Source organism: Onychostoma macrolepis, chromosome 24 (genome assembly GCF_012432095.1).
Source record: "Onychostoma macrolepis isolate SWU-2019 chromosome 24, ASM1243209v1, whole genome shotgun sequence".
NCBI classification, from domain to species: domain Eukaryota; kingdom Metazoa; phylum Chordata; class Actinopteri; order Cypriniformes; family Cyprinidae; genus Onychostoma; species Onychostoma macrolepis.
The window spans coordinates 1,060,913-1,082,220 of record NC_081178.1 but is presented as its reverse complement, the minus strand read 5'-3'; the positions used below and the strand labels follow the sequence as shown (position 1 = coordinate 1,082,220).

General features: G+C 39.2%; 1 pseudogene; it reads left to right on the top strand.

Moving 5' to 3' along the window:
- Positions 1-4,070: 4,070 nt before the first annotated feature.
- LOC131532807 (uncharacterized) lies at positions 4,071-5,809 on the top strand (annotated as a pseudogene).
- The last annotated feature ends 15,499 nt before the right edge of the window (positions 5,810-21,308 follow it).

Sequence of the window (21,308 nt, the reverse complement as noted above, 5' to 3'; positions counted from 1 at the left end):
TCACACAGAGACATGAGAAATATATCTATAGAAAGCTTGACATGTCTACTGTTAAATGAAGTAAGTCTAGCCAAAAACAAATATTCTGTAATAAAGTAATCCGTATGAAACTAAGGACATGTCCAGCTTTTCCGTCTGGTCTCATTATCTCTAATTAGGTCACGCCCTCGCGCTGCTCGCGCTTTTGTTATTACAAACCTCCAGGAGAGCCACACAGCATGTAAACGCCCACACCACCGTAAACAAAGCAGCAATGCGTTCATCTCAGATACTTTTCAGTTTTGGAAGAACACGCTGTGAGGAATAAGCCTTATATTTACCTCAGAAACGCGCTGAGAGGGAAAAGAGTTGTATTTACCGCCAGAAGACGCGCTGAGAGGAAAAAGCTTTGTTTACTTCACAAACAGAGCGCGAGCGCAGCTGGAGCCGGCGGCGGAGGAGATACTTTATACCGAGTAAGTAATGTTTCTTATTGGCATTCGATAATGTGTTGTTGTGACAAAGTTGAACGCATTTACTGGTGAACTTGTCCCAAACTATAACTCCAGAATAAAATGTGTAAAATCGAGTGCAACATTTAAATGCAATGAAAGGTTCATCATATTTCAAAATGTTTGCAATGCACGACGTGAGGATAGTTATATGTTCTATGCTTTATTTATTTTGAATAGTAAAAATATGTAGGCCTATATATTATAATAAATATAATGTACTGTTTTTGCTGTATTTGGATCAAATAAATGCAGCCTTGGTGAGCTGAAGACACTTCTTACTGTTACTGTTCTACACAAATCTTACTGTTTAAATAATTTGACTGGTAGTGTATGTATTGTCACCATGTTTGCTTTGTCTTTGTCCGTTCATTGTGTTGCTCACGTCTGTTTTGTGTTTTCTCATGCAGTTTCTGCTGTCTCCTGTTTTCCTGGGTTCCAGTTTCCTGCCACTGTTTTGGATATTTTGGATATTGCACCCACGATGTCTTGACTCTTCTGTTGTTTATTTGTTTGTTTGTTCCTAATAAACTGTTTAACTGCACTCACAAGTGAATCTCAAGTTATTTTATGTGATAGTTATATGTATACACATTTCTTTTTTCCTCACATTCTTCACATTTTTTCCTCTTGTAACTCTTCTCTCTCAGTCACACACCTGACTGAATGGCTCATTATGCAGCTCATTATGCGGGCCTTTGTCTTCTCAGGTGTGCACGCCCTCTCGCATAGACCCTTTTTACTCAAAAAGTGACTTAGAATCTTTAAATCAATATATTGTTTTCTGTGAGCAAGTAAACAAGATGATTTACATATCATTTTGAAGCAAAAATTCTAGTCTACAAGATCCAGTTCTCAAAATTCTTGTGAACAAATGTTCTGTATGTGTTTTATGGCCTTATTTCAGTGACTTCAAAATTTTAGTTTTTCACTAACCATGCATAAACGTTTCTTTCTCAAAACCAAAATCATGCACATAAATGCTGCTAACATATTATTGTAGCCCAGTTTGTGCTGTTTACAGTGATGTAAGACTTTATCCATTTATATGTTTATAAGCAACTGAAAAAAGCACAAATGTAAGGGCATGTCAAAACTTCTCCAGGCCCCCAAAACACCCTTAGACCCCAGAGGGTTAAGCCAATCTTCATAACCATAAATTCAAATGTCGTAGTATTATGAAAATCCAGTTTGGTAAGTTCTATGGAGTCACGATAAATGACTGCAAGACCACCCCCTTTGCCAGTTGTATGAGGTTTAGACAGATATTGATATCCAGTCGGGGTAAGCAGATTTAGATGCAAGAGATCTGGTCAGTCTTCGGGAGGGCAGAGGTCAGCCTCCTTGCCTCAGAAGACAACTCTCACTGCCCAACATACTTCTCGATACAGTGAGATGCTCTGGCCCATAACTGGCCCAGTGCTTGCCTATTCACGTTTCCCCCGATCGCCCTGGCGGGTCAGGGAGACCAAGTGCTCTCTCCTCCAAGTGGCCCCGCTCTGGAAGAACCAGGTTCCTAGACCTAGTGCAGCTCTCAGCAGCAGCCCCGTGGCCCATTCCGCTGAGGATGAACCTTCTCTCACAGGCGAAAGGCATGATTTGGCATCCCTGGCCGGAGCTGTGGAGCCTTCATGTGTGGTGCCTCGACGGGAACTTACTCTCCCAGCAAGAGTAAGCAATACCATTTTGAAGCCAAGAGCGCCATCTACAAGACGGCTTTATAGCCTAAAATGATCGGTCTTCCTTAACTGGTGTTCTGCATGAAGTTTGGACCCGATATCATGTGACGTGTCCCACGTCTTAACCTTTTTGCAAGAGCTGCTGGATAAGGGGCACACCCCCTCCATGCTCAAAGTATGTGTGGCAACTATTGCCGCGACCATTCTCTCGAAATTTGTCTATATTTGTCTAAGAGGGCCCCCCTTTGAGCCACTCAGCTCGGCCGATTTGCAGCCCTTATCGCTTAAAACGGCCCTCCTCCTTGCCTTGGCATCGGTTAAGCAAGTGGGTGACTTGCAAGCACTGTAAATCAGTGCCTCGTGTCTTGAGTTTGGGCCTAATGACTGTAAAGTCATTCTAAAACCAAGACATGGTTATGTTCCTAAAGTGCTCTCAACTCCATTCAGAGCTCAGGTGATCTCCCTATTGGCGCTCCCCGTTACAGATGGTGAGCAGGGTCCAAACATGCTCTGTCCAGTGAGGGCTCTAAGAGTATACCTAGAGCGCTCTAACCTGTTTAGGCAGTCTGAGCAGCTTTTAGTTTGCTTTGGAGGCCGCCATAAAGGACTGCCGGCCACAAAGCAGCGACTTTCTCGCTGGATCGTCGATGTGATAGCCTTGGCTTACGCCTCAGAAGGCTTGCAATGCTCTATAGGTGTTGAGGGCCCATTCCACAAGCGGGATGGCCTCCTCCTGGGTGTGGTCCAGCGGAATCTCTATTGGTGAGATCTGTGCGGCCACCAGCTGGTCATCGCCGTCCACATTTGCCAGATTTTATAACTTAGACATCCCTGCTTTGCTGTTCCACTCTTGTTTGATGTTCCACTCTTCCCCTTGGGCAAAGTTGATTATATTGGTGCTTCTCAGCTACTGGCTTGGAGCACAATGTGCTCAGGTTTTTAGGGGTCCTTATTAGTGCTCCGAGACTGGGTGTCCTGTATCTGCTCATAGCGCGGCGTGATTGGACGCGTTCCCCATACACACAACGTGAAGTGAACATTAGAAAGGGAATGCTCCGGTTACTGACATAACCTTGGTTCTCTGAGATAAGGGAACGAGCATTGTGTCATTTGCCGCTATAAGCTGCACACGAATCGATGAATGTTGCTTCAGTCGAATGATCTGATGAATGGCGCTGCGAGCCAACTTATATACAGGTCGGCTCCGCCCTTTCTGGTGGGCTAAAGCGCCATTGGTTTGTGCAGCTACACAAACGTGAATAAATCAGGCTTCAGTAAAGAGTTTTCCCCATACACACAACGCTCGTTCCCTTATCTCAGGGAACCGAGGTTACGTCAGTAACCGGGCGTTTTCAAAGAAAGAGTGATACTTTGCATCCAACCTGAAGACTATGAGAAAATAATAGCTGCTGTGGGAAAAGGATCCAAGGAAGTGTTTTACATTAAGGAATTGTTTAGAGGAGATGTTGATGGTGAACAATTAAAGTGCTTGGGAAATGAGTCTACTGCTGAGGATTGGAACAAAAAGAAAGCATAAACACTTATGAATAACATTCGATCTAAAATGTACGATACAGGCGATACAGAGTGTGAAGAGATTTTTGGTCTGTAATAAATGAGCAAAAAGAAATTATGATGGAGGATGGTGGAAGGTGAGGATCATGAAGATGATCAATATTTAATTTTCTGATGTGTTTTTAATCATATATATTTTGCACTGAGTGTAGAAATTCTGTGTGCATTTTATCAGAATTTCATTCTTTTCTGTGACTTTTGTCCATACCATGACTTGATAATTTGATTGGTCAGCTTCTCAATTTACTTAAAATTAAGCACTTTTTTCCAATCAGAGCTAAACATACTGTTTTGTTGTTTTCTTTCCCCCTCCACTAGACTGACCATGTATGCAGTTGTTACTCAGCAGGACTCAGATGTGGTGATAGTGGCAGCGTCAAACTGGTTGAGCGAAGACAAAAAACAGTGTTACTGGCCTCCATTCAAATCACTAGAGAAGTGCATGGAAGCTGTTCAGAACAGAATTAAACCTGAAACAGGAGGGAAACCTTGGGAGAAATTAAATATTAGCTTTTACAGAGAATATGGTAATGGTCAATATTTTAAAGTAATAGTTTAAATTTAGGAATTTTTAGGAAAAAATTTAGGAAAGTCTATTAAGTTCTCTAAAATATAATAAAAAAAATTTATCTTATTGCAGGCACTTTTGATAAGGCGAAAGAGGGTCAAAAAGAAATCAAAGAACAGAAGGAACGGTAAGTATCAGACACTTGCATTTTTGCTTCTAAAAACAAAATTTGTCCAAAATATTTAATATATTGAAATATCAAAAGAATTCAACTGTACTGTTTTTTTAAAGCGTTGTTTATTTTCAAATAAAGATCATTTCTGTTAGCCACTGGGTTCTCTGGAATAAAAGACAAAGACTTGAAAGCACTCAAGGAATGTCAAAACATTCTCCAGTAACACTTGCATCTACATCCAGAATGTCAGCTGATGGTGAGTCAACTTTTTTTTTCATAATCAGTTTGAGAAGTTTTTCTTTTCTCTTTTTTGTAATTACAGCACAACTCATTTTACACAACAGACAAGGATGAGCTCTTCCAAATGCTTAGAGACATCAAGAGCATGGTTCAGGGAAACTCTGTTATGTTAAAGAAACTACTCAAAGACAAAGATTCTGAGGTCCCCATCAGTACCAGCATTCCTTCTAAAGATGATGAAACAAAACTCAATCTGCCTCTTACAACTTTTAAAGATGTGGCCAGAACTGAAAGAGAGCTCAGCAATCCAACAACACGCCAAAAATATGTGAGTCAACAGCATTTAAAGAAAGGGATAATGTCGCCCATTACAGCAAAATAAACTCTCACCTGTAGCAACTGTAAGGGGTTTATTCTGCAATAATGACCGTACATTATCCTGCTTATTCCCCAACTACTTACTAAATAATAAAATAAAATAAATGGACAATAAAAATAGAATCATGGTATTAATACAGATTCATTATTACTCTGAATCATTTTAATCTATTTCTATAGATTAGCATAACATTTAACTTATCTTGTTCTACCAGTTAGTGCAAAATTGTGTAAATGAGCTATTCTACTGTACATACAGTTTTATAAAATAGTATTTTTTTTACAGGTAAACTATCTGTCAATGCTTGGAGGTATTCAGCCCAAGTTTGTGATCAAGAATATTATGCAGCAGGTCCTATCAGATGATCTGGCTAGGCAGTTCAACAGGCGGGGGAGAGGAGATAAAAAGCCCTTCTCTGAGCTTATTTTAACAGATGTGATCAGAGGTAGAATCACTACTGCATGAAAACTTCCCACATACACACAGAAATGTTGCATTTACTCTTGTTTTGTATGTATTTGTAAATTCAGTCACTTAGTGAACTTAGTCTACAAATTTGATACACCTTCTTCGGAGTGTACAAGAGCAGCTTTGAATATGAACCACTACATCCAACAAATTTCCAATGAATTATTCATTAAGTTTCCTCTTTCAGATGCTGCATCAAAACAAAGTATAATGAGGGACGAATGTGAAACTGAAATAAAAAATTATTTGTCGTGCATAGCTGATCGAATCGGTCGGAAGAGACCAATAGAGTGAGGTGAGTGATAATTATTATGTAATATTGTCTCACTCTCTATAAGCTAATCGTCTTCATGATGGTGTAGTCAAGCCATACTTCTATATTAAGAAACCCACATCCAGTTGTTTAATGATTGTATATTTTGTAGGAATACTTCCTCCTTAAGTGACTTAAAGGGGTGGTTGATTGCAATTTCACTTTTTTAATTTTAGTTAGTGTGTAATGTTGCTGCTTGAGCATAAACAATATCTGCAAAGTTGCGGCGCTGAAAGTTTAATGCAAACGGAGATATCATCTTTTAAAATTCTGGCAGTTTAATGCCTACAAGAACGGCTGGTAAGGACTACAACGAGTTACTTCCCGGGTTCATTACATCGCTAACCCATATAAACCCTGCCCCCGGGAACATGCAACGAAGAGGGCGAGGCCATGCTGCGCTGCTTTAGAGAAGAGGAAGAGAAAACTAGGGGTGCACGTAAAAATCTATTCACATGAATCGCAATTCTTTCTTCTAACGATTCTAATGGATTCACAAGTTTCAAAATCAATGTTCTAAAACAGCGGTTCTTAATCCTGTTCCTCACATCGCCCTGCTCTGCACACACTCTGCTTTGCTGCATCTCTCTCTCTCTCTCTCTCTCTCTCTCTCATTCAGATCATCAGATCAGCTCCAACAATAAACTATTCCATTTATACACTTATTTTCACATAGCTATGAATAGTTTTACCTTAGTTTCCAGCAGATGTTGGACGGCCACAGATTCGTCACAGGGAATTTTCTACGGAACAGATTTCAGAGCTTTCCACATTATTGTGAATATTTGTATCATTATTGGACTCTGTTGTACTTGTTTCCCCTGTCGCTGTTCCAATGTATCAGACGCCGTTTAAGGGAAGTTTTAATGAGTTTTCATGTCGCGTCTTACAGACCACGCCCAGATTTTTTGGGTATTTACTTTTCTTTGCAACATGTGTCAATAATGCAAACAAAATTCAATTCTGCTGTAAAGCAGCTCTAAAAGGGGACAATATAAACAGTCAATTTCTCAGTTAAAGTCAGTTCATCCTGCACTGCTCATCACATGTTGTCTACTGTCAGGAACACAAGTAGTCTAGCGAGAGACCAGTATGTAGTTTGTAGCTTAAAATGAAAAGTAGGAGTCATGAACCGAAGACAAAGTATTCTCTATATGGTCAATGAAAGACATCAGATTCACAACATTTAAATTCAAGAACCTAACTGAGCATAATGTACAGTACAATACATGCATACTATAAGCATAAAATTCTGTTAATTTAATTGATTATATGATTCTAAGAAACTGAATACAGAATTGTTCTAAACAGAGTTCTAAGCCAATGCAAAATGTTGATTTCAGATCAGTTATAAATCCAAGATGAATTGTAGCTGATATATGTCCAGAGAAGAGGATATAGAGGCATCAGAGCTGGTTGTACAAGCAAGAGATCTCAGATAATAAAATCAGTATCACTTAGAACAAACTCAAGCCAAAGTATCTCTGTTCATTTATTTTTAATTCAGACACACACACACATATATACAGTGGTGGCCAAAATGATTAGAACACTAGTATTTTCAGCAGCTAAAAATGATTTTAAGTCAGTTATTTCTATCCTTTGCTGTAGTGTGTCAGAAGGAAATATCAGTATTTGCCATTAATTGTAATAATCCAGTGAGATTTTTGTCTGACAGCAGCCAGTGCTCCACACAGAGATGTGATCTGATCATCATCCAGTCTGTCTGGAACGACATGAAGCAACAGAACAAACTGAGACTAAATCCAGAAGAACTGTGGAGAACAACATCTCCAAGACGCTTCAAGAAACCTACCTGCAAAGCTACCTGAAAAACTATGCGCAAGTGCACCTATCTGCTTTATATGCAAAGGATGGTCACAGACACACCAAATGTTGATTTAATTTAGTTAATAGAAGATAACTAAATTAAATATAAAGAAATTATAAAGAAAATATACTAATGTATACAACGGGTGAAACCCGTTTATTCATCTTTGATATGTGGAATATCACGTGACGAATCTGTCGCCGTCTAAGATCAGCTGGAAATCCAGGTAAACATACTTGCGTGCATGCGCACATCCCCAGTTAACACCATCCCCAGTTGATCCATAACACCGGAGCACATGCCACTGAGGTGAGGGACGTTTAGACGCGCACTAGAGGCGATTGTCAATCACAACACACTGGGCCAGCTAACCAATCAGAGCCCATTGCGTATTTCTGAGGGAGGGGCTTCATAAAAGCAGGAAATGATCAGCACGTTTACAGGAGTAGGGACAGAGCGGTGTGGAATAAAGGTAAATTATGTGAAAAACACGTTAGACTGAACCCCATAAACACAATCAAGTCTAGAAAAAAAAAAAAACAGTAAACCACCCCTTTAAGATATGACTTCTCCCGCACTGTGTTAATATAAGATCCATCAGGAAATAGTGAAATACTGGAGAATGTGTTTGACTGTGTTATCACTGCAGGTGGGGACTGGCCATCGGGAGAACCGAGAGAATTCCAGGTGGCCTGGCAGCCGATTTGGCCTTTGTTTTTTTGTTTTTTTATGATTATTATTATTATTATTATTATTATATAATTGCCTGCGGAATGTACTAAAGCAATTATTTCCGAATTCGTCATTCGATAATAAATCTCTAATAAATCATGAATGGGTTAGTCATGACTGGAAATGCTAAGCTTTGGCTCGCATGCCAAACAGTTTCGATCAGATTAATCAATGCGAGAGATTTGAGAATGGAGTGGAAGCACCCAGGTGGAGCAGAGAAGCAAAACTACCGTTTAGGATTTCAAGTGCAGGTCAGTTTCATCTGTAAATAGGCTATTGTAGTTTTGTCTTTGTTTACTTAGTTAAGCAGTAGCAGCCCATCACTCAAAATACTGCTAAAGGACATCATTATTATATATTGTAAAGTTACAGTGGTAATTTAGCAGACAAATAATCATATCATTTTATAATAGGTTTAGAGGGAGCTATGTCAGATAACAACACAACCCTTATGAAAATTAATGATGGTTTTTAAAACATTACTTGTGGCTATTTCATTAGAATTAAATAAAATGATGTCAATTTAAGTGATCAAACACACACACACACATATATATACAGGTGCTGGTCATATAATTAGAATATCATCAAAAAGTTGATTTATTTAACTAATTCCATTCAAAAAGTGAAACTTGTATATTATATGCATTCATTACACACAGACTGATATATTTCAAATGTTTATTTCTTTTAATTTTGATGATTAGAGCTTACAGCTCATGAAAGTCAAAAATCAGTATCTCAAAATATTAGAATATTCACATTTGAGTTTGAATAAATGACCATCCCTACAGTATAAATTCTGGGTATCTCTTGTTCTTTGAAACCACAATAATGGGGAAGACTGCTGACTTGGCAATGATCCAGAAGACGAGCATTGACACCCTCCACAAAGAGGGTAAGTCACAGAAGGTCATTACTGAAAGGTGTGGCTGTTTACAGAGTGCTGTATCAAAGCATATTAAATGCAAAGTTGACTGGAAGGAAGAATTTGGGTAGGAAAAGGTGCACAAGCAACAGCGATGACTGCAAGCTTGAGAATACAGTCAAGCAAAGCCGATTCAAACACTTGTGAGAGCTTCACAAGGAGAGAACTGAAGCTGGAGTCAGTGCATCAAGAGTCACCACACTCAGACGTCTTTAGGAAAAGGGCTACCAAGCCACTTCTGAACCAGAGACAACGTCAGAAGCATCTTAACTGGGCTGTGGAGAAATAGAACTGGACTGTTGCTCAGTGGTCCAAAGTCCTCTTTTCAGATGAAAGTAAATTTTACATCAGACTCCAGAGTCTGAAGGAAGAGTGGAGAGGCACAGAATCCATGTTGCTTGAAGTCCAGTGTGAAGTTTCCACAGTCAGTGATGATTTGGGCTGCCATGTCATCTGCTGGTGTTGGTCCACTGTGTTTTCTGAAGTCCACAGTCAACGCAGCCATCTACCAGGAAATTTTAGAGCACTTCATGCTTCCTTCTGTTGACAAGCTTTATGGAGATGCTGATTTCATTTTCCAGCAGGGCTTGGCACCTGCCCACACTGCCAAAGGTACCAAAAGCTGGTTCAATGACCATAGTGTTACTGTGCTTGATTGGCCAGCAAACTCGCCTGACCTGAACCCCTTAGAGAATCTATGGGGTATTGTCAAGAGGAAGATGAGAGACACCAGACCCAACAATGCAGATGAGCTGAAGGCCACTATCAGAGCAACCTGGGCTCTCATAACACCTGAGCAGTGCCACAGACTGATCGACTCCATGCCACGCCGCACTGCTGCAGTAATTCAGGCAAAAGGAGCCCCAACTAAGTATTGAGTGCTGTACATGCTCATACTTTTCATTTTCACGCCCGGCGTCCAACTCCTGTGCCTGAAGCAGTTGGACCGTTCGCTGGAGGACCATACAAGGGACTTTTTAGATCTGGCGTGCCTTACACACTTCCCGGACCGCTCGCTCTGTGTATTCTACGTCATCAGCCTGAGCGAGCAGTGTAAGGCACGCCTGCCAGCGAACGGTCCCAAAGAGGATTTCGCCGCTTGTGTGGAGTGGGTGCTGGAGAATAATGTACTGTATTTCTCCGTCTGCCCTGCCGAGGACGACTCCAGCCCCACTCCCGAACCAGAGACCAGCCAGCCGTCACCCCTATCTACGGAGATACTGCCTGAGCCCACTGCAGACGGAGAGCCTGAGCCCGCTGCGACTGAGCCACTACCATCCTCTGACCAAGTGCGTGAGCCGGCAACATCATCCGTCGCCGAGGGAGTTTTGGTGGAACTCGAGGGCTTGGAGGAAAGCCCCGCCCACACTCCTACGACTGGGGGTGAGCTGCAACTGTTCTCTGGAAAATATGTAGAGGAACTGAAGGACATATTTCAGACAGACCTTATTGACTGGTGGGGAGAAGTGCAAACCTGTATCCCTGAATCTCCTGTGTCTCCGCTGGTTCCGTCCAGCCCTGAATCTCCTGTGTCTCCGCTGGTTCCGTCCAGCCCTGAACCTCCTGTGTCTCCGCTGGTCCCGTCCAGCCCTGAACCTCCTGTGTTCCCTCCCAGCTTCCCTCTCCCGCCTCCTCTCAAGCCAGTCTGCTCCTCGCCTCCAACACCTCTGATGCCTGTCAGTCCCTCAGCTCACCCTCAGTCAGCGAATGCCATGCGCTCCACTCCGCCGCCTCGGGACATCCAGTCCTCAGCTCCGCCCAGAGGTACGGATCCCCTGTCTCCACTCCCAGCCTCCGAGTCCTCGACTACACCTCGGTCCTCCGATCCATCGGCTCCACCTCGGCTCCTAGCTCCCTCGTCTCCACCGTTGCCCGTCATCCCACCGGCTCCACCGGGCTCCCTCGCCCCTCCGGCTCCGCCTTGGTCAGTCGTCGACCATCCGCCGCCTCGGGACTCCACTCCTCTGGCTTTGCCTCATCACTCCATCCCTTCGGCTCTGTCAGGCTCCTCCTTCCCTCCGGCTCCACCTGCGTCCTCAGTCGCACCGGCTCCACCGCGGTCTTCCTGATCCCCGCCTCCACCTCAGTCGCCAGAGCCTTCAGCTCCACCTTGGCCCTCCGGATCCTCAGTTCCGCCCCGGCTCTCCGTCTGCCCCGTTCCACCTGGGTCTCCTTCTCCAGCAGCGCAGTCTCCGTCAGTCGGCCCCCTGGTGTCGTCGGTCCATCCTCCACCATGGCTCCTCCCACCGTCGACGCCGCCGTGGGCCGCCATCCTGGCTGGCCTCTGGAAAACCACCTGGCTTCTCCTGCTTCAGGCTCCTCCCTGGCTCCTCCCACCCTCCACTCCCCCCTGGACTGACTCCTGGTTTTGCCCCTTTCCCATTACCTGCCCTCCTCTTGCTCCTCGCCCACCTCCAGAACCCCCACCCTCCCTCGTCTGTTGGACTGTCTTTGTCGGCGCGGGGACGCGCCGTTCCGGGAGGGGCGTTATGTCACATGTTTGACCTAGTTTCTTCTGTTTTCCCCATTGGTTAATTAGATCCTCACCTGTTTCTGTTTTCCCCTTGATTACGTTCATCATTTAAAGCCTGTGTTCACCCTGCATTCTTTGTCTGCTATTTTAGTTCATCACATGTGTTGTGCAACTCCTTTTTCTTGGATTTCTAATGTGGATTATTATTAAAGATATTTGTTTGGACACTACGCCACGTCGTGTGCCTCTAGCCAACACAACCGTAACAGAGGGTCAAATGTGTATTTTTTTAAATAAAAACAAGACTGATAGATAAAATAAGAATAGAGAGTGCTAGAGTTAGAGGGTCAAATAAAGATGGAAGAGATGAGTTTTTAGCCATTTCTTGAAGATGGGTAAGGATTTTACAACCCCAACCCCATAAAAATCACAATAACTCATTAGCATTTGTCTTTATAATATTCTTTTTAATTGTTGAAAATGTTCTTTTTAAAAATACAAATTACAAATCTTCATCTCTAGCATGCACTAGCTGAAAAAGGGCATCACCACAGTCTCCTGGGGACTTTGTAGCTGCAGCATGGCAAAACAGACTTTACAGAAATAAAATACAGTAAAAATTAGTTTGTGTTGTTGTGTTAAATTTCAGTAATTTTGGCAAAGTTGACAAGCTCTCTGATGAGAAACACCATGAGGGGATTCAGGCTGATGCTTTGTCTTTACACCACTAATAGTATATTCACCTTAAAGCTACGTGGATATTATTTGCCTTTCTAAAAGGACTTTGCAGGCAGAGGAGCCCAGAACATGAAAGCAGTGCACAGTTTCATGTTAAGTATTTTCCTCCCATAGAAAAGAGTTATAAAAATAATTAACGGGCTTAATAAATTAAGAACGTAATATTAAAAGACAAAACTCAGAATACACCTTATTAATGTTGCAAACTAGATATAGGCCTACAAGTTAGCATGTGCCCAGAATATGAAAGCAACTCTCAAAGTTTTCACATTATGCATTTTCCTCCCAAAGTTTAAGTGGCTTATTGAATGAAGACAGTGATATGAAAAAGAACTAGGCCTATTAAACCATAACTTGTTTAGTATTGAAAGGATTTTCGTATGTTATGTATGTACTGTATTTTCTCTTTGTTTTATACATACTGTAATATTTGTTTGTTATTATTGCAATAAAAAAAACTCTGATATGAAAAGGCCAAATTCGGTAGCCTATAGTTTATAAAAATATATAGGCCTACTATGTATGTACAGGTAAGCAGATGAACCCAGAACATGAATGCAACACGCTGAATTTCATTTTCTCTCATTGCAATATAAAAACATTTAATATGGTGCAATGGAGGAAGACAGTGCTAAAGACCAAATAAATAAATAAAGACTAAATTCGGTATACAGTTTGTTAATAAAATATAATGTGGCAAGCAGCTGAGCCCAGAATATATATGCAAACAGGCTAAATTACATGTTAAGCATTTTACTCCCATAGAAAACCGTTATAATGAAATCATTCAAGTGGCTAAATGCATTAAGAAATAATATTAAAAGGCCAAACTCAGTATACAGCTTACAGTGATACTGCATAAAAAGGACAAATTCGGTATACAATATGCACTATGTGAAGGATTTCCTTGCTCCCCTTTTCATTTCTTCTGTAGCTCGGAGTTCTACCGTTCCATCTCGCGCTGTATCCGCTTGTGCTCGAGCCGCTGGGTCACGTGATGGCAAGGGCGTAGGTTTGCTTTTGACATTGATGGGGACATAATGAAATGTGACAACAAAACAGCATAGCGATGTTTGCATACGAGATGTGAAAAGAGCGGAATGCACACAGACATGTCTACACAAACAAAATTATAAACGCAACACTGTTGTTTTTGCCCCCATTTTTCATGAGCTGAACTCAAAGATCTAAGACTTTTTCTATGTACACAAAAGGCCTATTTCTCTCAAATATTGTTCACAAATCTGTCTAAATCTGTGTTAGTGAGCACTTCTCCTTTGCCGAGATACTCCATCCACCTCACAGGTGTGGCATATCAAGATGCTGATTAGACAGCATGATTATTGCACAGGTGTGCCTTAGGCTGGCCACAATAAAAGGCCACTCTAAAATGTGCAGCTGCAGCTGCAACTGCAGCTGATATGAGCTCATCCATGAAGTTTATAATATAATACACTGTGAATAGAAAGTAGGGTAAGACCTGTGTTAATGAATATTAAAATATTATTTAAATACTAACAATTACCATTAAAAATAATATTGTTTTATTTTTTATTATTGTAAATGTATTTAAATCAAATAAAAATATGAATAATATATTAAAATTGATACATTATTAAACATTTAATTGAAAATGTATTTAAATGATTTTATATTCAAATAAAAAACAAAAACAATGATAGTATATTATTAAAATTGCTAAATTATTATACAATTAATTGAGAATATTGAATACTAAAATCAAATAAAAACATTAAAATATTATAAAATATTTAAAATTAATATTATAATATCATTATTGTAAATTTTACTATTTACAAATTATAGTATTTTAGCTTTCTACTAAAATATTAATGTAATATAATGTAATAGCTTGTGTGTGTGTGTGTGTGTTCAATACACTCCATTCTGTGTGATTTATTAGCTTGTTTACCCGTGACACGAGTCCCCATGAGTCTGTGTGTATTCAGGTTTAAGTCCCCACAGACTCATGGGGACTCGTGTCACGGTAAACAAGCTAATAAATCACACAGAATGGAGTGTATTGAAAATCTGAAATAGCAGCAAGTTTCCTGTAAGGGGTAGGTTTAGGTGTAGGGTTGGTGTAGGGCAACAGCACATACAGTAAGTACAGTATAAAAACCATTACGCCTATGGGATGTCCCCACTTTTCACAAAAACAAACGTACGTACGTGTGTGTGTGTGTGTGTGTGTGTGTGTGTGTGTGTGTATTATTGTCTGCGGTGTGAGAATCTAATCCTGACTCTGCTGACGATGCGTCTGGATTAACGGTCTGTTGTTTGGTGAGACGAGACGTGAATGAGAGGTGATCCTGATGTTTATTGACACACACATACACACACACACACACACATTATATTTCATATAATGTTAAATGCAAGTGTCTGATACAATACCAACACTGACGACGCAGTGTTTAATCTCTCTCTCTCTCTCTCTCTCTCTCTCTCTCTAATAAGTGCATTAGACTACATTAATAACTGCATTAGCCTGCTTATCAATGGCTCAAGCCCCTGTTATTAGCTCTAAAATGACGTTTTGGAAATTGCAATGAAAAGTTTATGAGGTGTGCAAGAAATTAGTTAAACACACGAGATTTCAGGATGGAAACATGACAGATATCTTGAAATAAATCACCTTAAATCATCATGTGGTTGTGACTCCAGGCCGTTCAAATTATTACAGAAATAATGCACTCCTGAAGTGGTAAAGTGGACGCAGGAGCCTAATGGAACAGTCTTTCTTCATTCTCAAACAAATAAACGCAAGCGGTTATAGCGATAGAAAACACTGACAGTTTCCCCTGATTACGTAATATTTGTGTTTGCTGGGGTGGTACTCTTATATAGGCCTATTAATAAGGAAGGGGGGCCCAAAATAACGTATATCCGGCCCTGTTTATTGTACAGAAAGAGAGCAAACTAGAATTTACATTAACAAAGAACATTATCATTGACTTTAGTCGAGCCAGAATTCAAGCACTCTCAAAAACTCTTAGCCTACATTGTGAAATGAATATCCTGCTTACATCGCACACACACATGCACTTAGTTGTTTCTGATGAGAGAAATCGGCAGAGAGCAGTATTCATTCAGGGAGCGCTCACACTGAATAAAACAGCTGTTTCAGCGATGACTCATCTGAATGTCTGTTACTGGCCATTGTACTCACAAGCTCAACAGAATCATGTGCGATTGGTTATAATGCACAGTGTTGTAGCTACAAAAGCAGCTGTCTCTGGCTCCATGCCAGCCAGTGAAGTCGAGGGAACGCAGATCTGAATTGGGGGGTTTTGGGGCATGGCTGAAATTGCGTTACTTAGGCTGGACCCCCCTCTGGTCCAGTGCCCGGTATCCGTGCGTTAATCCATCCCTGCACACACACACACACAAAACTTAAAATAAAACTGTCATTCACTTTTTCATTCAGTTCATTTCACAATCATGAAATAAAAAATAAAATAACAGCAGTATTATATTTTAATATAAATTATAAGCTATACATAGTCACTATATAGACCTACAACATAATGACTAAGTTTCAGAAAACAACAGGTGAATGGAGACACGTTAATTAATAGTAACATATTTCAAATATATTAATAATAAATATGAAGTATTATTGTTACGGGGCTGACGAGACGTGAGACCTGTGGATCCAAGTGCAAGCTTTTATTGGCAAGAGACGTGGTCATAACAAGCAGGGTCAAACAATGGCAGACAGGTATAACAGGGGCGAGACAAAGAGTAAACAGAGACAAGCGTGGGTCGGCGATCGGCGAGAAGTATCCAAAGGGGCGAGACAGGAGAGGTAATCCAAAACGTCAGCTATAGTCCAGGCAGGGGAAACCACAATCCGACAAAGGCAAGGCAAGGCAAGGCAAGGCAAGGCAAGGCAAACTAACAGGGCTCTGTAGAGTAGCTAAAGCTAGCACAGCGATAAATGCATACAATACTCGGCAGTGAGGCAGAGAAAGTCCATGGCTTAAGTGCAGTTTGCAAATGGGAATCAGCTGTGTGTGATCAGTGCAATGAATGATGGGAACTGTAGTCCAGAGGTGACGTGCAACAGTTAGTGTAGTGCAAAAGTAACTGTGGTGAGTGAGTGACCTCTGGTGGTGAGTGAATGGAAGTTCACAGACCAGATTCGTGACAACTAGTATATTATTAAAATTGTTAAATTATTATTAAACATTTAATTGAAAATTAATTTAATTTAATATTAAAATTAAAACAAAAATATAAATCATATTATTAAATTGTTAAATTATTATTAAACATTTAATTGAAAACAAATTATTTAATATTAAAATAAAACAAAAATTAATAGTATATTATTAAAATTGTAATTATTATTAAACATTTAATTGCATATTACTGTAAATGATTTAATATAAAATAAAATATTAATAGCATATTATTACATTTATATAATTATTGTTTTACATTTAATTGAAAATGTGTTTAATTTATTAAATATTAAAATTAGACAAAACGCTTATTGCCAGCATGAGCAGCTAAACTGAATTGACAAACTCGTGTTTTTCTCTGTCAGAGAGACACTGAAGCGATGTGACGCGCTCGTTTTGCTCTGACGCTCTCCTGCGCTGTGATTGGCTAATGGGAAAACCGCCAAAGCAACGTCCTGAGAAATTACTGCTGACACTCGAGCTGCTTAAAGGAGTGATGTGACTGTTAATCACACACACACACATGTTGGTTTATGTGGTTTACGGGGACTCTCCATAGGCGTAATGGTTTTTATACTGTACTTACTGTATGTGCTATTGTCCTACACCAACCCTACACCTAAACCTACCCCTTACAGGAGACTACAGGCATTTTTAGATTAAAAAAAAAAAACACCATTTACTATGTTTTTTAAGCCTTTTGATTTACGGGGACATAGGCAGTGTCCTCATAAACCACCTTCAAATTGTAATACCTCTGTCATACCCATGTCATTATACAAATTTGTGTCCCCGTAAACCGCATAAACATGCGCACACACACACACACCACACATACATACACACACACACACACACACACACACACACACACACACACACACTCACAGCACTTCTGTACATACATGCGATGATGTTTCCGTAACGGTTCTTCATTCTGTTCTCGTCTTTTTTGGCCGAGTCCCACGGCGCCGCCTGCCCTTCGAAGAAGCTCTGAAAGACAACGACAAAAACAGACAAAAACACGGTTAACAGAACGAACATGAGCGACAAACATCGGGTCAAAGGTCAGGACAACACATGAGAATGGAGTCGGACATAACCAGCCAGAGAAAAGAGGAAAATGAACTTTATGATCATGAAACAGAACGTGAAGCATCTCCATCACTTCAAATCACTCTAGAGTTTGACATCAGCATGTTTACTCTAACAAGCATTCAATATTACAATTGTTCAATTATTATTAAACATTTAACGGAATATTTAAGTTGTTTAAAACAGGGATTTGCCACCACCTAGTAGTATATTTAGAGTAGGCCTATCGTTTCTTTAAAAAAAATAATGTTATATTTCACTAACCTATTTATTTGTATTTTTCAATAAAATATTTATTTCTAAAGCTACTTTTTTGTAATGTCTATCCAGTGTTTTTTCTAAATTAATAAAATGATAACTATTATCTTTAATAACAACTTTATCTTTAATTGATCTGCACATGATGTGCATGTTGAGATCTATTTGATTTAATTGTTTGCCACATTATGTAATAAATTCGATTTAAAATAAACATAATCACTTGACAGCCCTATTTAAAACATAAGACCCCCTTTACTTTACTCAAGTAAATTTAAAAAGTATCTGTACTTTATCAGTGTTTTTCTTTGAAAAACCTTTACTTATATACTTCAATACATTCCAAAGCATAATATTGTACTTTTTACTGCACTACGTTTCATAAATAAGTTTTTTTTTTTTTTTTACCTTTAATACTTAAGAACATTAAAAATATAGTACTTTCTTGTACTCAAGTAAAACTTTGAATTGCTTTTACTTGAGTAAAAGTAAGAAAGTTCTAGATTTCTAATGTAGGCTAATTAAGTATTAAATGATATTTAATATCAGAGATGGCAAAAGTACACACATCCTTCACTCAAGTAGAAGATATTCATGTTTAAAATACTTTGGTAAAAGTAGAAGTACTGGCTACACTTTTAGTTAAAGTAAAGAAGTATTGGCTATGACATTTAATTAAGTAAAAAGTAGCCATTAATACCTGTTTTAGTGTCACGCTGGTAACTGGACCTCACGTCATATTGACACATTAATACAAAATAACTTTAAATTTAATATTTTGACATCTCTCTACATCTTACTTTGTGTGTGTTTACTTTTTTTCCACTAATTGTCTTGTACCTGTCACTTTTCCCATCAGCCATCTGCTGTTATGAACAGAACTGTCTCCACCTTGTTGCAAAACAACCACCTCATTGTATTCTGTTTGCAATAACATAACTTTATTTTAGTTCAATTTAAAGTATCACATTATGACCACGTTTTGTTGTTTTATCTTATAATGACTTAAATACTATAGATTTAGCGAAACTATACTTTTAAATTGCCTAAATGTCAAAATTAGTACAATCATGACAATATATTTAAAGAAAAATCCTAATACTGTACGTTATTGCATTATCATAAGTCATATTTTTCTCTTACCAAAGTTAACCATGGTTTATTACAGTAAAAATATAGTAACCATGTTTGTTTTTTTGTTTGTTTGTTTTTTTGCAGATTGATTACAATCTGTTTTAATTTACAACCATAGTTTTACTACACATTTCATGGTTAGGCTACAGTTAGTGTAGCAAAATCATGGTTAATTTGTGGTTACCATGGTTTAACTACAGTAACCATGGTTTTTGGTTTGATGTGTTGTTATCTGCCCGAGCTCCCTCTCCTCTAAACGGTTTATAAAACTATGTTTTATAACATTTGTTTGCTAAATTACTACTGAAACTGTACAGTAGATAATAATGATGTCCTTTATCATACAGTATTTTGAGTTATGAGAGTAATTAAGTTTAGTTTAGTTTACATTAGACTATTATTAATGATCTGGCTGCTACTAAGAGTTGCTAGCTGTTTAATTCTTAACTAAGTGAACAAACACAAAACTACAGCTTGTTTACAGATGAAACTGACCTGCACTTGAAGTCATGAACAGGTCAGTAGTTTAGCCTCTGGTCCACTTCATTCTCGAGTCTCTTGCATTGATTACTCTGATAGAAACCGATAGAAACCTTCTGGCGGAGACGCGGAGCGCGCGCGAGCAGAATTGCGTTCCCAGTCAAGAACCGATTTATGATTTATTATAGATTTGTTATGGAATGCTGATGCACCAAAACTAAAGTAACGAGCCTGGTTTGAAAATGTAAGAAGTAGAAAGTACAGATATCTGTGTAAAAATGTATGGAGTAAAAGTAAAACGTAGTCAGAAAAATAAATAGTGAAGTAAAGTACTGATACCAGAAAAATCTGCTTAAGTACAGTTCCCATCTCTGTTTAATATTAAATGTAGTGCAGTAAAAACTACAATATTATGCTTTGGAATGTTGTGAAGTAAAGTTCTTTAAAGAAACCCACTCTGATAAAGTAGGCTGCAGACACTTGAAAAGTATGTTTAAAGCAGAAATAATAATAATAATAATAATAATAATACTTCACTACTGTCCGCATCTTTATTTTACAGTTAAAACTACAATGAACTCGACCCTTCTCTCACAGATGCAATGGGATGTCGTTGCGTTTTTGAAAAATCACGTGGTTAGAAAAAAGACCTTTTATCTTTGAGATGCTTAATTTATGCTGACGTAATTTATTTGACAAGTCTTTTCTAAACACCACGTGATTTAAAATAATATATATTTGGCCGATGCTGGCGTCCGCGGACAGCTGGAAAAGAAAACTGAAAGAAAAAAAAATGTAAGTAGAGCAACTTTTTGCTTTCAAGATATTAATGGCTTTACCTATATCATTATTTTTCCAAAACTATAAAATAGTAGCCTATGCACATACCAATGAATATTTTACAGTACAACTTCTTTATAATTATAACTTTTTTACTAGGTCTACTTATTGTTTATGATTATGAAAAGTGTAATCCTTATACTGTACAACTTCAAATGTCAAACAAAAATGACCATGCAACGTTTGTAACGACCATGCAATGTGTATGTATTTATAATATATGACAGTAATTTACGCATAATTTAATTTAAGCATAATTTTGGCAGCTGGGCTAAAAAAGTACACAGAAAAAATATATATTTACTACATTTTTAAAGGTAAGTGGTTGCAAGCAATTTATTTTAGCTACATTTAAATAAACACATTTAGATGACTGACTTTCAACATTTTTTATTTAAGAGCTAAACTCTTTTACTGCATTCCTGGGTAAGACCCAGACCATTGCCTTTAGAGATTAAATTCGTAGAATTTAAATCTCTTCAATTATGTAACAATTGCTTTTTAGTCCCTCTCAGTCATCACAGCCGCAGGAAGAACTATCTCTCACACACACACACACACACACACACACAGGGCCGTTTCTAACCATTTTGACGCCCTAGACCAGGGGTCGGCAACCCGCGGCTCCCGAGCCGCATGCGGCTCTTTCATCCCTCTGCGGCGGCTCCCTGTAACGCTCTCATGCGCTGTATGTTTCATTCATACTCGAAGCTGGAGCAAGTACAACCCCCCCCCAATATTAATACCACGGTTAATGGAA